Source organism: Telopea speciosissima, chromosome 1 (assembly GCF_018873765.1).
Source record: "Telopea speciosissima isolate NSW1024214 ecotype Mountain lineage chromosome 1, Tspe_v1, whole genome shotgun sequence".
In the NCBI taxonomy this organism is placed as follows: domain Eukaryota; kingdom Viridiplantae; phylum Streptophyta; class Magnoliopsida; order Proteales; family Proteaceae; genus Telopea; species Telopea speciosissima.
The window spans coordinates 56,663,703-56,675,807 of record NC_057916.1 but is presented as its reverse complement, the minus strand read 5'-3'; the positions used below and the strand labels follow the sequence as shown (position 1 = coordinate 56,675,807).

General features: G+C 39.9%; 1 long non-coding RNA gene across 1 annotated transcript; it reads left to right on the top strand.

Annotated features, from left to right (window-relative positions):
* Nucleotides 1–1,219: 1,219 nt before the first annotated feature.
* Nucleotides 1,220–11,593, top strand: LOC122646210. The gene is made up of 4 exons (XR_006330573.1): nucleotides 1,220–1,232; nucleotides 5,052–5,054; nucleotides 10,876–10,944; nucleotides 11,356–11,593. It is a non-coding gene; the product is annotated as an uncharacterized LOC122646210 (long non-coding RNA).
* The last annotated feature ends 512 nt before the right edge of the window (nucleotides 11,594–12,105 follow it).

Here is a 12,105-nt window from a genome sequence, read left to right as displayed (position 1 = left end):
AAAAAAGATTCCTCAAGGGATGAGTTTCACCAAGCCCCACAAGAGAATTAGACTACACAAGCATACACGAAAATTCATGAATGCTAGCACATGATGCATGAATTCATTTTAATTATTATCCATCTTACAACAAATGCCTAAGTCTGGGTGAAGTGCTACTGCAACATCCCTTAAGTAGCATCCCTGGTCCCAAAACGGTGGAACCCAACGATGTAACCCGATATGCAGTTGGGAGCCTGTCATACATGTGTACATCCTATACAGCAAACCCCTGAAGGTAACCCTACTGCACCTCCCATTCCGACATTCCCATCAAACCTGGGAGTGCATTGAATGACATTCCGACATTCCCATCAAACCTGCCATGGGTTATCTAACACCTTACCCCCTATTGGTAAGGGGTGTAGCAATAGGGATAATCCAACCTAACCATCATGCATCTAACCTAAATGTGTCGCATGAATATATATATGTATAGGGGCCAAGATCATAGTACTGGCATTCTTGTCGGCCATACCATTCTCCCGTCTCCCCTAACATAGACATATACATACAAGATGGCACATGTGAATGTGTATGCCCATAGGCCGAAATCATAATACTAGTACTCCCGTCGACCACAACATCCTCCCATCTCCTATGGCATGCACAACCACATACAAGTACGACCAATGTGGCACCGAAGGCACAGCCGGTCCATCACAAACCTATATGCAGCTTAATGCAAGATACAATTATAGATACCATATGGCAAATCATGAGACCGGTATTACCCTCAGCTCCCAGATCCCATTGCACATGCATGATGCTCTACTATCAATGATAACATCAAACAATATACAAACAACCAATAAAATCCTTCCATGTACCTTGAACATATATTTGAAATAGAGTAAAACAATGATATGTAATGATACATGATTTTTATTCAATAAAAAATCCTAAGTATGCATGATGAGGAATTTTGTCGAACACTATGCAAGCATGTATCAATCATAACTAAAAATAGCATAAACATTCCATGAATTAAGTCAATGTCCAATCCACTTACAATTCTTTATCTTTGGTGATTTAATCCCGTACTTCACCTCTCAATAGCACCCGCTAGGTCTCATCGGAAGTTGAATTGGATCCTAATTAATAATTATAGAAGTATCATTTAGTTAACAACATTCTTAAGTTATTAATTCAAGATCATGCCCCCAAAAATCCCAAAATCGATCAAGGGTTTGGTCCCTCAAGGTGTGGGGATTGATAAGGACACAATGGACATTACATAGGGGTAGCAATGCACCAAAATGGGGAGGCGGCAAATGGGAGGTGGTTGATGGCCATCTGCCTCCAAAGTTTGAGTACCATGGATCAGCTTTGCTGTATTTTCAGCTTAGCTTGGTTGCAAACCATCTCAAGCTTTATGGAAGCTCTAATAATGATTCCTACACCTTCTATTGGGTCTAGATACACCTAAGAACTAAACAAATTGATGGGAAAGGGTTCAGGTGAAGGATTTAAGGCTTAGAACCCCCAAATAGGTAGAGGATCTCAATTGGTTTATAGATGAGGCATACCTACAGCTAGAAGAAGTAGAGAGGAGTATAAATCTACAATTAGATTACTAAATAGATCAACTATGGAAGCAATCAAGTTATTCTTCAAGAAATCCCCAATTAAAAACCCAAGGAAGAAATGAAAGAGTAGGGTGAATCTAACAAACCTTAGAGATCTAGGTCAAGAGGGCATAAGAAACCCTCAGACCAAAATTTAGTACCCTAATACCCATACATAACTACTAATTGGAATAATGGAAATTCATAGGAAACCCTAAGACCAAATTCTAGTACCCTAATACCCATACACAACCATGGTTTGAGGTATCGGATCGGATCGGCCGATTTTGGCCAGATTGGATCAGTATCGACTGAGACCGAGCCCGATACCGATTCGATCCAGCTGTACGGACAGGGGTAAAAATGTAAAAAATTTAGGTTTTTTTTATAAGAAAACAGGGACAAGAGTGTCATATTTGGCCGAGTTTGGGCCATCCCGATCCAATCCCAATCCGATCCGATCCAGCCAATACCGAGATCACGAACCATGTACACAACTATTAATTGTTCCATAGGAAAAACCCTAAGAACCCTAAGAATAAATACAATACACCTAACACCCATACACAACTACTAAGTACTAAGTACATATTGGAAGAATTCATAAGAAACCCTATGATTAGATTCCAAAAACCCTAATACCCATACAATTACTATAATTGTTCCATACAAAAAACCCTAAGAAACCCTTCAAAAAAATACAAGACACCTAACACCCATACACAACTTAATTGTTAACTACATAATGAAAATTAATAAGAAACCATGCGATCAAATTCTAGCACCCTAATATCCATTCACAACTACTGATTACGACCAACTATTGGTAGACTAGTTATCATAAATGGTCGACTGTTGACCAATTATGGATCGACTTATTACTTACTATATTGTTAACCGATAGACTGATTACGATCAATGGTTGACTATTTAGGAAATAGTAGAATATTCACTAACAGCAGTCGACTGTATTCCAACACCGGGTGACTATTTACCAAATTGGTGGATTGTTTACCAAGAACGGTCGACTGATGAGGACATAGTAGACTGTATATTTTTCTTTAAAACATAAATGTATGAATATGTACTGATCACGAGTGATAGTAAGGGTTTGGAACTATGAAGTGGTTCATTGAGATTTGAGAAGAAGAAAAAACAACTTTTTATTGGTTTGACCAAAGAAAGTTGAACTGACTATACATGTCAAGAAATCTTCAGCTTTAAACCCTTGTTAAAATGACTCTTGTCTATCGTTTAGATATCCTCCAGATATTACAATTAATTACAAACTACTATTTATGAAGCATTTGGACTCGGAAATTTCGGCCATATCCCAAAAAGTTATCGGCGTTGTGAAAGATGAGAGAGAATGGTTTAGGTTAGGGTTCGGGTTGGGTTAAGGTTGGATCTCTAATGACTGTTGGATTAAAAGTCTTCAAATTGAGAGGACAATAATCCCAAATGTTGTGTGGTCAAGTGACATCCTGACCGTTAGATTAACTGATAGGGTTTCACTAGTTTAGAGTCTAAATGAGACTCGTACGCAAATTCAACAAACAAGGATGCTTTTGGAATCTTATTCAAAGTAGAGACTGTATTATCTCCCAAAGATTGGTACAGGATTTACGGTTTCAATGTTTGGGAAAAATAAAAATTTTGGGTACCATCGTGCCAACCAGGGATTTTGTTTCTCTCAATTTGGAGATCTGTGATTTTTTTGGTAGTCCTACCCAAAAAAAAATTCCGTTCAGAGTACTCCCTTGCTGAGTGACATGTGGCAGAGACTAATCCGACGGCCATGATAGTATCCAACCTTAACCCAACCCCAACCCTAACCTAACCAATTCTCTCTCTTCTCTCACTGCTCCCCATCCCTCCCTAACCTTAACTTGACGTTGCTTTTAAACGTCAAGCAAGACGCCGTTCCAATGTGTCAATCAATTTCATAAATTCAAGGGGGTAAAGTTGCCTTTTCAAATGAAGGTGTCACCGATTCACTATCCATTCCCTGTTTTTTTTTATGTTTGTATATAAGTAGTATGTTTCCACTACCTAGTTTGCATAATTCTAGCTCCTTCTAAGTTTTTAGTTTCACTTTCCCTTTACTATTTCTTTTTTTCAATGGCTTCTTTCTCCTTGGTCTATCATTTCTATTGTGGTCTTCTTTGTGCGGATCTGTTTTAAATTGTGTCTGTGTTGTCTCGTTTTTGTACTTCTAAACTCCTCTCCATTTTGTTCATTATTTTTGCGTTTGACAGTTGGACTATCATTATATGTTTATTGTTTCGTATTCAGGGATGATCTTTATGCGACGTTGCTGCCTCAAGTCTGATCTGCATGCAACGTAGCGTGTCGTCTCATGAAGATCATAATAAATAATACTTCTTTTTACAATAGTTGAAGAAGGAAGGCGTTGTACAAATTGGTGCAGTAGATAATGAAGCCCAAAATCCATATGTTTCTGTAGCTCTTACATAGGTTGAAATGGTACCTCACCCCGGCCCTTGCCCACACCCATGCCCACGCCCATCACCAACGGATGCTCTGACTATGTTGATTTTCATTTACAAAGGAAATTTCACCTTCAATGTAGTCATCAATGTGTTCAACGTGTCCATGTTAATGAAGTATGTTTCCGATCCAACCCATGTGCTATCTCAAGAATTATCGGAGCTCACGGAAGATCTAACCTACAAGGAACAACCAATTACAGTTTTAGATTGGAAGGTACTTCACCTCTGCAACCGTCCTATCACTTATGTGAAGGTGAAGTGGAGCAACCATTCCGATAAGGAAGCATATTGGGAGATTGAATCTGAAATGCAGGCGAGGTTTTCAGAATTCTTCAGCCTATCAGGTACATTAATTTCGAGGAAAAAATTCTTATAAGGTGGGGGGAATGTTACACGCATACCCCATTTGGAGTGGAATTGGCCTGGATTTGCTCTCAGCGGATGATACAACAAGATCCAACGGATGATGCACATCGTCTGCTAGATGTAAAATACCCAGAATTTGTGTGGCTTGGTCTTGGATCATTATGGCTTGAGCCTAGGGCTCCACCCTGGGTTAGCCTAACCTACTTATGACCTAATGTGACCATCTAAGGCCTAAGACTAAAACCCTACACCCCATTTGGGATCCGAAGCATCGAAAACTCTATTTTGGCCTTAAATCAACTTCCCAACCAAACACACCCCAACTTCCTTAGCTAAGCTGAGCCAAACCCTACCCCTCCTCTCATTTCTCTCATTTCTAAACCCTAAGGAAGAGAGGAAAACGTGAGCATAGCTTGAAGGAAGGAAGGAGGAGGAGAACAGAAGGATTCCAAACCCATTTTGAGCTGCCCTTGAGCTCATCTCACTCCCTCCACTTAGCCTAACACCTATCTTTGACTTAGAGCTCGTGGGAGAGTTGGATTGAAGCCCAAATCCAACTTAAAAGCTTGTTCTGTTGCTGTACCAAGCTCACCTCATTGTAAGCAAGCTAAACTATGAAGCTCTAGTCTAATCTCTTAGCATTTGACTGAAATGTCACTTAATCTCTAACCTAAGCTTAGGGCTTCTAGTTCTACAGTAGATGGAACTTCTATTACACTATTTTAATGTCAATAGATGACCGCATGTGGCTGGTTCTCTAATCCATAGCCAAGCCACCATGAAACCCCAAGCTAGAACCTCCCAAATTGGGGATTCTTGTTGATTGGAACCCAAACCCTTTAGGGAACTCTAATTGGATCAAATCCCTAGAAATAGTAGCTTCTTTGGAGGCTAAGGACTCCCCCTCATGGACTTCTGCTAGCCCCACGACCATTGATCAAGGACTGGTTCGAGCTAAAGAGTTTTGGCTTGAGCGGACGATACAGTCAGCACATGATATATCGTCTGCTTAGTAAACAGAGCATCGTCCGCTCTATCTCAATGGACTTGCTGACTGCATAGTCCGCTGGCTTGCGGACAATGCACATAGTCCGCTCTGTCCCATCGTTTGCTCAGGCCAATGGAAGCTGACTTGGTACCCAAACCTTCTCTCACATATTGTATGCTTGTGTAATGACCTGTTAGGGTAACGTACACCTACGGTGGAGGGCGTGCACTACATGGGACCCATGATTGTTTACGCTTCGATGATTGTGAGTGGATTAAACATTTGAACTATTTTATGGAATGTTTCTCATTAAGCATGTGATTAGGATATGCATAATGATGTGATGTGCTTATTATGCATGCTATGCCTTATGGAATGATGCGAACATGATGAGATACAATTATGTTAGATGATACTAGGCTGAAATTTTATTTTGAATGTTATGTGATTGATGGTATGAATGATATGGAACGTGAATGAGTTATGGAATCCAAGTACCGTGAGTGGGCTCCAGACTTGGGATTGCCATGAGAGTGTTGTGAGGAGAGTGATGTGATATATATTGATTATGATTCATGTATGATGGATTGGGTTGGGTTGTGCCCGGTTGACCGGTATTTCGGCATCACACTCGACATATTACTATTATCTAGCGTGTGTGTGTAAGCTAGAGGGACGAGATGGTAGCCGGGCCACCGTGATTGGCACTACGGACTCGACCTCTAGGCTACACATGTGCGCACCTATGCATCTCAATAGTTGTTTGCTGGTTAGGATATAATTTATCTAGTACTACGACCCTTACTGATAGGGGTTTAGGTGTCGTACAATCCCATGGGTCCCGACCGTGTTTTTAGGGTAGCCCATTACGAAATCCAAGCACCGATAGTGGTTCAGGCTGGGCATTAGGATGGGGTTTGTATCGGGGTTAGCGGACAACCTAGGGGAGAGGCCTGGTCTCGCTGGTTTCCATTATAGTATGGGTTTGACATTGTCAGAATAGCATCCGGATTATGACACTATTTATCGATGATGCTATCTGTGCTATAGTAGTACTTGACCTAACTTAGAATCTTATTATTAGGGAAAAAATGAACAAAAGCATTCATGCATCATATGTGATGTGCATATTTTAGCATGCATTACTGATGTATCTATTGACGTATGTTTATGTATGTTTTAATCGCTCACTGGGTTGTGGAAGCTCATCCTTTGGGAACCTTTATTTTTAGATGATGGTACAGGAATTGCTATGGAGACTGATGAGGAGTCCCAATGGCCATACTTGGTTGGACTGGACATCTGGGGAGTTCCTGGTTGGACACTTATGCCCGGTGATGATATTTGCAGCAGGCCGACTGAGGAGGGGCATGATGGAGGGCAGACTTGTGAGATGGGTACTCAGGGAGCATAGTAGTTTGGGCTTGAAGCCCTGTGGTTCTGAAACTTTATTTTGTTTTGTCTTGAGAGGACTTGTTGGATGACTGTAATTAATGTTAGATGATACATTGTGGAGTTCTTTATATTTTATCTTACTTGTTTATATGATATTATGGGATTTGAAAACATTTGGAATGCTTGGGATAAAATGCCACATATTTATTTATGATATCATTTAGAATTCCAATAGTATCGTAATATTATTATCCTCATTTGCTTCCGTTGTAACTCTGATTCTACCGTTGATTTTACCTGTGGATTTACGGTGAACATGACACTGCAAAGTATCGATCCTGTGGTTTGGTGTGGAATATAGGGGTATTCTCATCACATTGTCCTTGTTTGGGATAGGGGTGTGACACACTGCCTAAATTCACGGGGCAAGTGGGCCCCATAAATTCTACTCTCTTTGGAGCCTTATAGTATAGGTGGTTGCATGGGCGGTTGCATCAACAGCTGTAACTGCTTGATCAACCACCCCTGCTAAAAAGGGCCTTTTCCACATCCAACTCTTCTAGGCCTTGGCTCAAACTTCAAGGGCTTCAAAGAGAACATGTATACAATACATTTAGAGTGTGTTTGGTAACGTTCAGAACAGCGTTCTGAACAGTTCTTTTGTTCAAAAAGAACAAAAAAACATGAAAAAGTGTTTGGCTTTGCAGTTCATTTTTTCGTTCTTTTAGAACGAACCGGAGGTCTTGAGCACCAAAGAACAAAGAACGACGCGCGACAGACAAAAGTCACAAAACCAGTGATTTTTTTAGAGAAACCACGAAACTCATCTCTCGTTTTGCTAGCACCAATTTGGGAGACGACGAATGAACTTTGGAGACGATGAAACTCATCTCTCGCTTTTGCCCGTGGAAGTTTGGAGACGAAGAAGAAGCAGATCTCGCTCTGCAACCCTAAGGTGAGATGTCTCTCTCTCGCTCTCTCTCCCTCTCTATCTCTCGTAGTCTCTGCATCTCTCTCTCGCTTCCTCTTCCTCTCTCTCTCGCTATCTCTTTCTATCTGTCTCGCTCTTTCCCTCTCTCTCTCTGTTGTAGTCTTGGTAGGGTTAAAATCGCAGCCTCTGCAACTCTCTCTCTCTCTCTCTCTGCAACTTTGGGTTTTTTTGCTCCTTAGCCAAAGTGGATCGATTTTTTGGATTAAAATGCTGGCTACAGTAGAGACCTTCTCACAGGTATTTACCACTTTCTTTGGATTTATGTTTGATTTGTATCGTTGAAGCGTTTGATTGGTAGAAGGAGATCTTTTGAATAGGGTTTTTTTTTTGTAGGATTAGAGTGATGTATATTTTTTTCTTTCGATTTCCTGTTTCCCTCTCTCTGTTTCTCTCTCTCCCTCTCTATCTCTCGCACTCTCAGCACCTCTCCCTCGCTCTTTCCCTTGCTCTGTCTCTCTCTGTCCTTCTCATACTCTCTGTGTCATTTTTTGGCTCTTTTCCTCTCTCTGTCTCTCTCTCTCTCCCTCTCACCGTCTCTGTGTGGAGATTATGGAAGATTGATCCAATTTGTTTCAGATTTTGTCTCAGGAAGTGGATCAGCACCCCTTTAATCAACAACCTACAAGCGAAAAGGTATGGAGAACAACCCCTTTGTTTCCCATTTTGTCTCATGTAATTTTATATCTCAGATCTAAAACTCAAAACGGCACCAGATCTTTGTATGCAGTTTGGTTCCTTGCTTGAATGTGTTTCCAATTTTTTTTTTTAATGAACTCATGGATTAGAGCCTATTGGACGACATACCAATTTGTTTTCTGTTTTCATCATGTCAAGAAGATGGATAAATGACCTGATGAATATTCCATCTTGGCATAGTTCCCTTTTGGTTTGTTTGGTCCCTATCACATACAGCAAACAGTATGTGGTTGAAGATTTGTAAAAAACAATCTTTGTCATGTCACTTTTTCAAGAAATCAAGGAAGCAATCATCAGAAAATCTGCAAAAGTTTGATATATATATATATGTAAGAGAGTTCTATATCCTAGCCATTTCTTTCATCTTTAGCATTTGCAACTCACATGAATCAATCTAAGATCTAAAAGGTTGAATAAGGGTTATTTTGAGGCGGACTTGGTGGTTTGGATTTTCATCTCCTTAGAATTCAAAGAATTTTCGAAATGTTTCCCTTGCAATTGCTTTAAGATCGTCCCCCTTTTGGTCACTGCATGTGCTTCTTCTTCTAAAACTTTGATTTGCTGTTATTAAATTTATTTTTAAATCTGGTTTCTAAATCTGTCACTATGAAAACCATCCAAGAGAATTTGAAACAGGTCAGATTTTAATAAGATATTGATCATGAGATGTGATCTTCAGCCCAAAAGGACTTGATTGGATGATATTGATCTGGGTATGACAGGGGAGAATGGTTCAAAAAAAATTATAAGTTGATTCAACTTTCATATCCATACCTTTTCTTCCTTTACTTTTTTCCACTCACGTAGGAGAAAGGGGATTGGGGAAGACAAAGACATTACTGAGAAAGGAAGCAATGAATGGCAAGTAAGAGCAGGGCCCATCTATGTTATCTCTTAGGACGAATTTCAAAAGGTTCTGGCATTGGCACCACCATTTTTCTGTTTGTACTAATTGCCTTTTCTTTGAAAAACAAAAAATTTCTTTACTTCTCATGTCCAAAATAGCCAAGTGCTTCAGTTAGTTAAGATCATTCAGTCTATGGAATCTCTTGGCTTTCTAGAATCCAAAAGAATGGAGAATATAATTTGGTTTAGTCTGTTGTGTTAATTCATTGACAACTTGATGGGCTTTTAGCTCAAATTGGTAGAGCACTTGGAACATGAGCATGTTCCAAGAGGATGGTAGTTCGAGTCCACCAAGGCCCTCTTTATTCAACTGTTCATAGCATAGTTAGTTATGCCACTAATCCACTCAAAAACCCAATTTTAATGGCATCTTTGAAATTTGACATCTTTTTATACTTACTTTGGTTATGTTAATGAGATATTTTAATTTTATGCTAAGGTTGGTAAGAGAAAAGGATTTTACAAGTCTTTTTTTGGTATAATTGACAAAGAAATGGCATTATTGTAATTAATATCAAATAGGGAAGAACAGATTTTACCAAACACCATTTTCGTTCTGAACAGCATTCCTGAGAACGTTACCAAACGGTCATTTTCGGTCTCAGAACGCTGTTCTAGTCCAAGAACGCAAAAGAATGTTTCTAATCAAGAACAGACGTTCTTTGTTTAGACCGTTACCAAACGCAGCCTTAGAGTGCGTTTGGTAACGTTCAAAACAGCGTTCTGAACAGTTCTTTTGTTAAAAAAGAACAAAAAAACATGAAAAAGTGTTTGACTTTGCGGTTGGTTTTTTCGTTCTTTTAGCACGAACCGGAGGTCTTGAGACCCAAAAGAACAAACAAAGAACGACGAATGACGGATAAAAGTCACAAAACCCGTGATTTTTTTAGAGAAATCACGAAACTCATCTCTCGCTCTGCTAGCACCAATTTGGGAGACGACGAAGGAAGGACTCGCTTTGCAACCCTAGGTGAGATCTCTCACTCTCTCTCGCTCTCTCTCCCTCTCTATCTCTCGCATGCTCTGGTAACGTTCGCTCGCTGTGTCCCTCTCTCTATTTCTCTCTCTCCCTCTCTATCTCTCACACTGTCTGCACCTCTCTCTCGCTCTTTCCCTTTCTCTGTCTCTCTCTCTCCTTCTCATACTCTCTGTCAATTTTTTTGGCTCTTTTCCTCTCTTTGTCTCTCTCTCTCTCTCTCTCTCTTCTCATACTCTCTGCATGTATGTGTATCTCATATTTTGTCTCAGATATTGGTAGAATCACCCTACTGTGGTAGATTGAAGAAATCTGAGGTGGGAAGGTATAGATTTGATAGGATTCTTGATGAAAATTTCACGGCTTTTGAAATAGATAACTTCATCTTCAATGTAAAGTACAAAATCTGCAGTTATCTCTCTCTCTCAGCCTCTCAGGTTAGGGAAGATGGAATCCCTCCGTTGGTCTCTCTCTCAGAGTTTGGAAGTGCTCGAGCGAAGCACAAGGTAAGAATTATAGTTTGGGGGCGTCGGAATACAAATCTGCCCTTTTCTTACTCTCTATTTTGGGTCTCTAAATACTGAAATTTTGATAGCGAATAGAGATTGAAACTTGAAAGGCTATGGGTTACAGGCCCAATTTGATGATATAGGTTATCAGGGCAATCTCTGGATATCACAGAGAAGTGGGTTTGGAAGAGGAGACCAAGGCTTTAATGGAAAATAGAATCCAACCCATGTCTCTCAGGTTCGATGAGAAAGTCTCAATTGAATCCAGGCTCAATGGGTTCAATGGATTTCGTGAACATGAACTCACATCTTCTGATGATCTTGCTCTGCTCACAAAATCCTTTTTTTCTTCCTTGTACTAATTCAGAGATGAGTTGATTCTTTGAGTTTGGTTGTGTGACTCCACAGGCTGAAACATTACTTGGGTATCTGAGAGAACCAAGGCAAGAGGCATCCTCTTCTAACCCTTTGTAGAGGTAATGAAATTCTTAAGTGGGTTCTTGTCTATTTGACTCTGTACATAGTTGAGTGAGTGTTCTTCTCATGGTTTTGTTTGTACAGTCTGTGAACTAACTTAGGTTATGTCTAAACTAAAACTAGATGTGGAGTGTGTTATGTCTTGGTGGATTAAAAAGGGTTTGGGTTGTGATCATGGGTTTTGTATGGGAGATCCAAATTTCTACTGAAACACAGAAAAGAGTTTTGTTTTAGGCCTTACAAGATCGATCTTAAAACCACCATAGCCTTCTCATGTGTAGAGCTAGTGCTTTGTTCACGTTGTACACTAGACTATTTTCTTCTTCCCTCTCTGTCTCTCTCTCTCGCACACACACACACATAAGTTTGCTGGTTCTTGAATGTAATAACCCCTCTTTGTTGTATTGGTTCTTAAGGAACCCAGTAGCAATTTTTCCATTGTGATCTCTCATTCTATAAATTTCCTACTGTGAGCTTATTATCTCTTCTGTATGTAGTTTGGTTGTATAAATTGCTTGAATGTGTTTCCTATTTTTTTTTCCAATGAACTCATGGTTGAGAGTGGAGACTGTTGCAGTAGATTTTGGAGGAAAATTTGGTTGCATAAATTATCAAGCTAGTAGTTCTTTCTTTAGCCACATTGGTCAGTGCACCTTTCTTCTCCGCATCCAATAATATGGC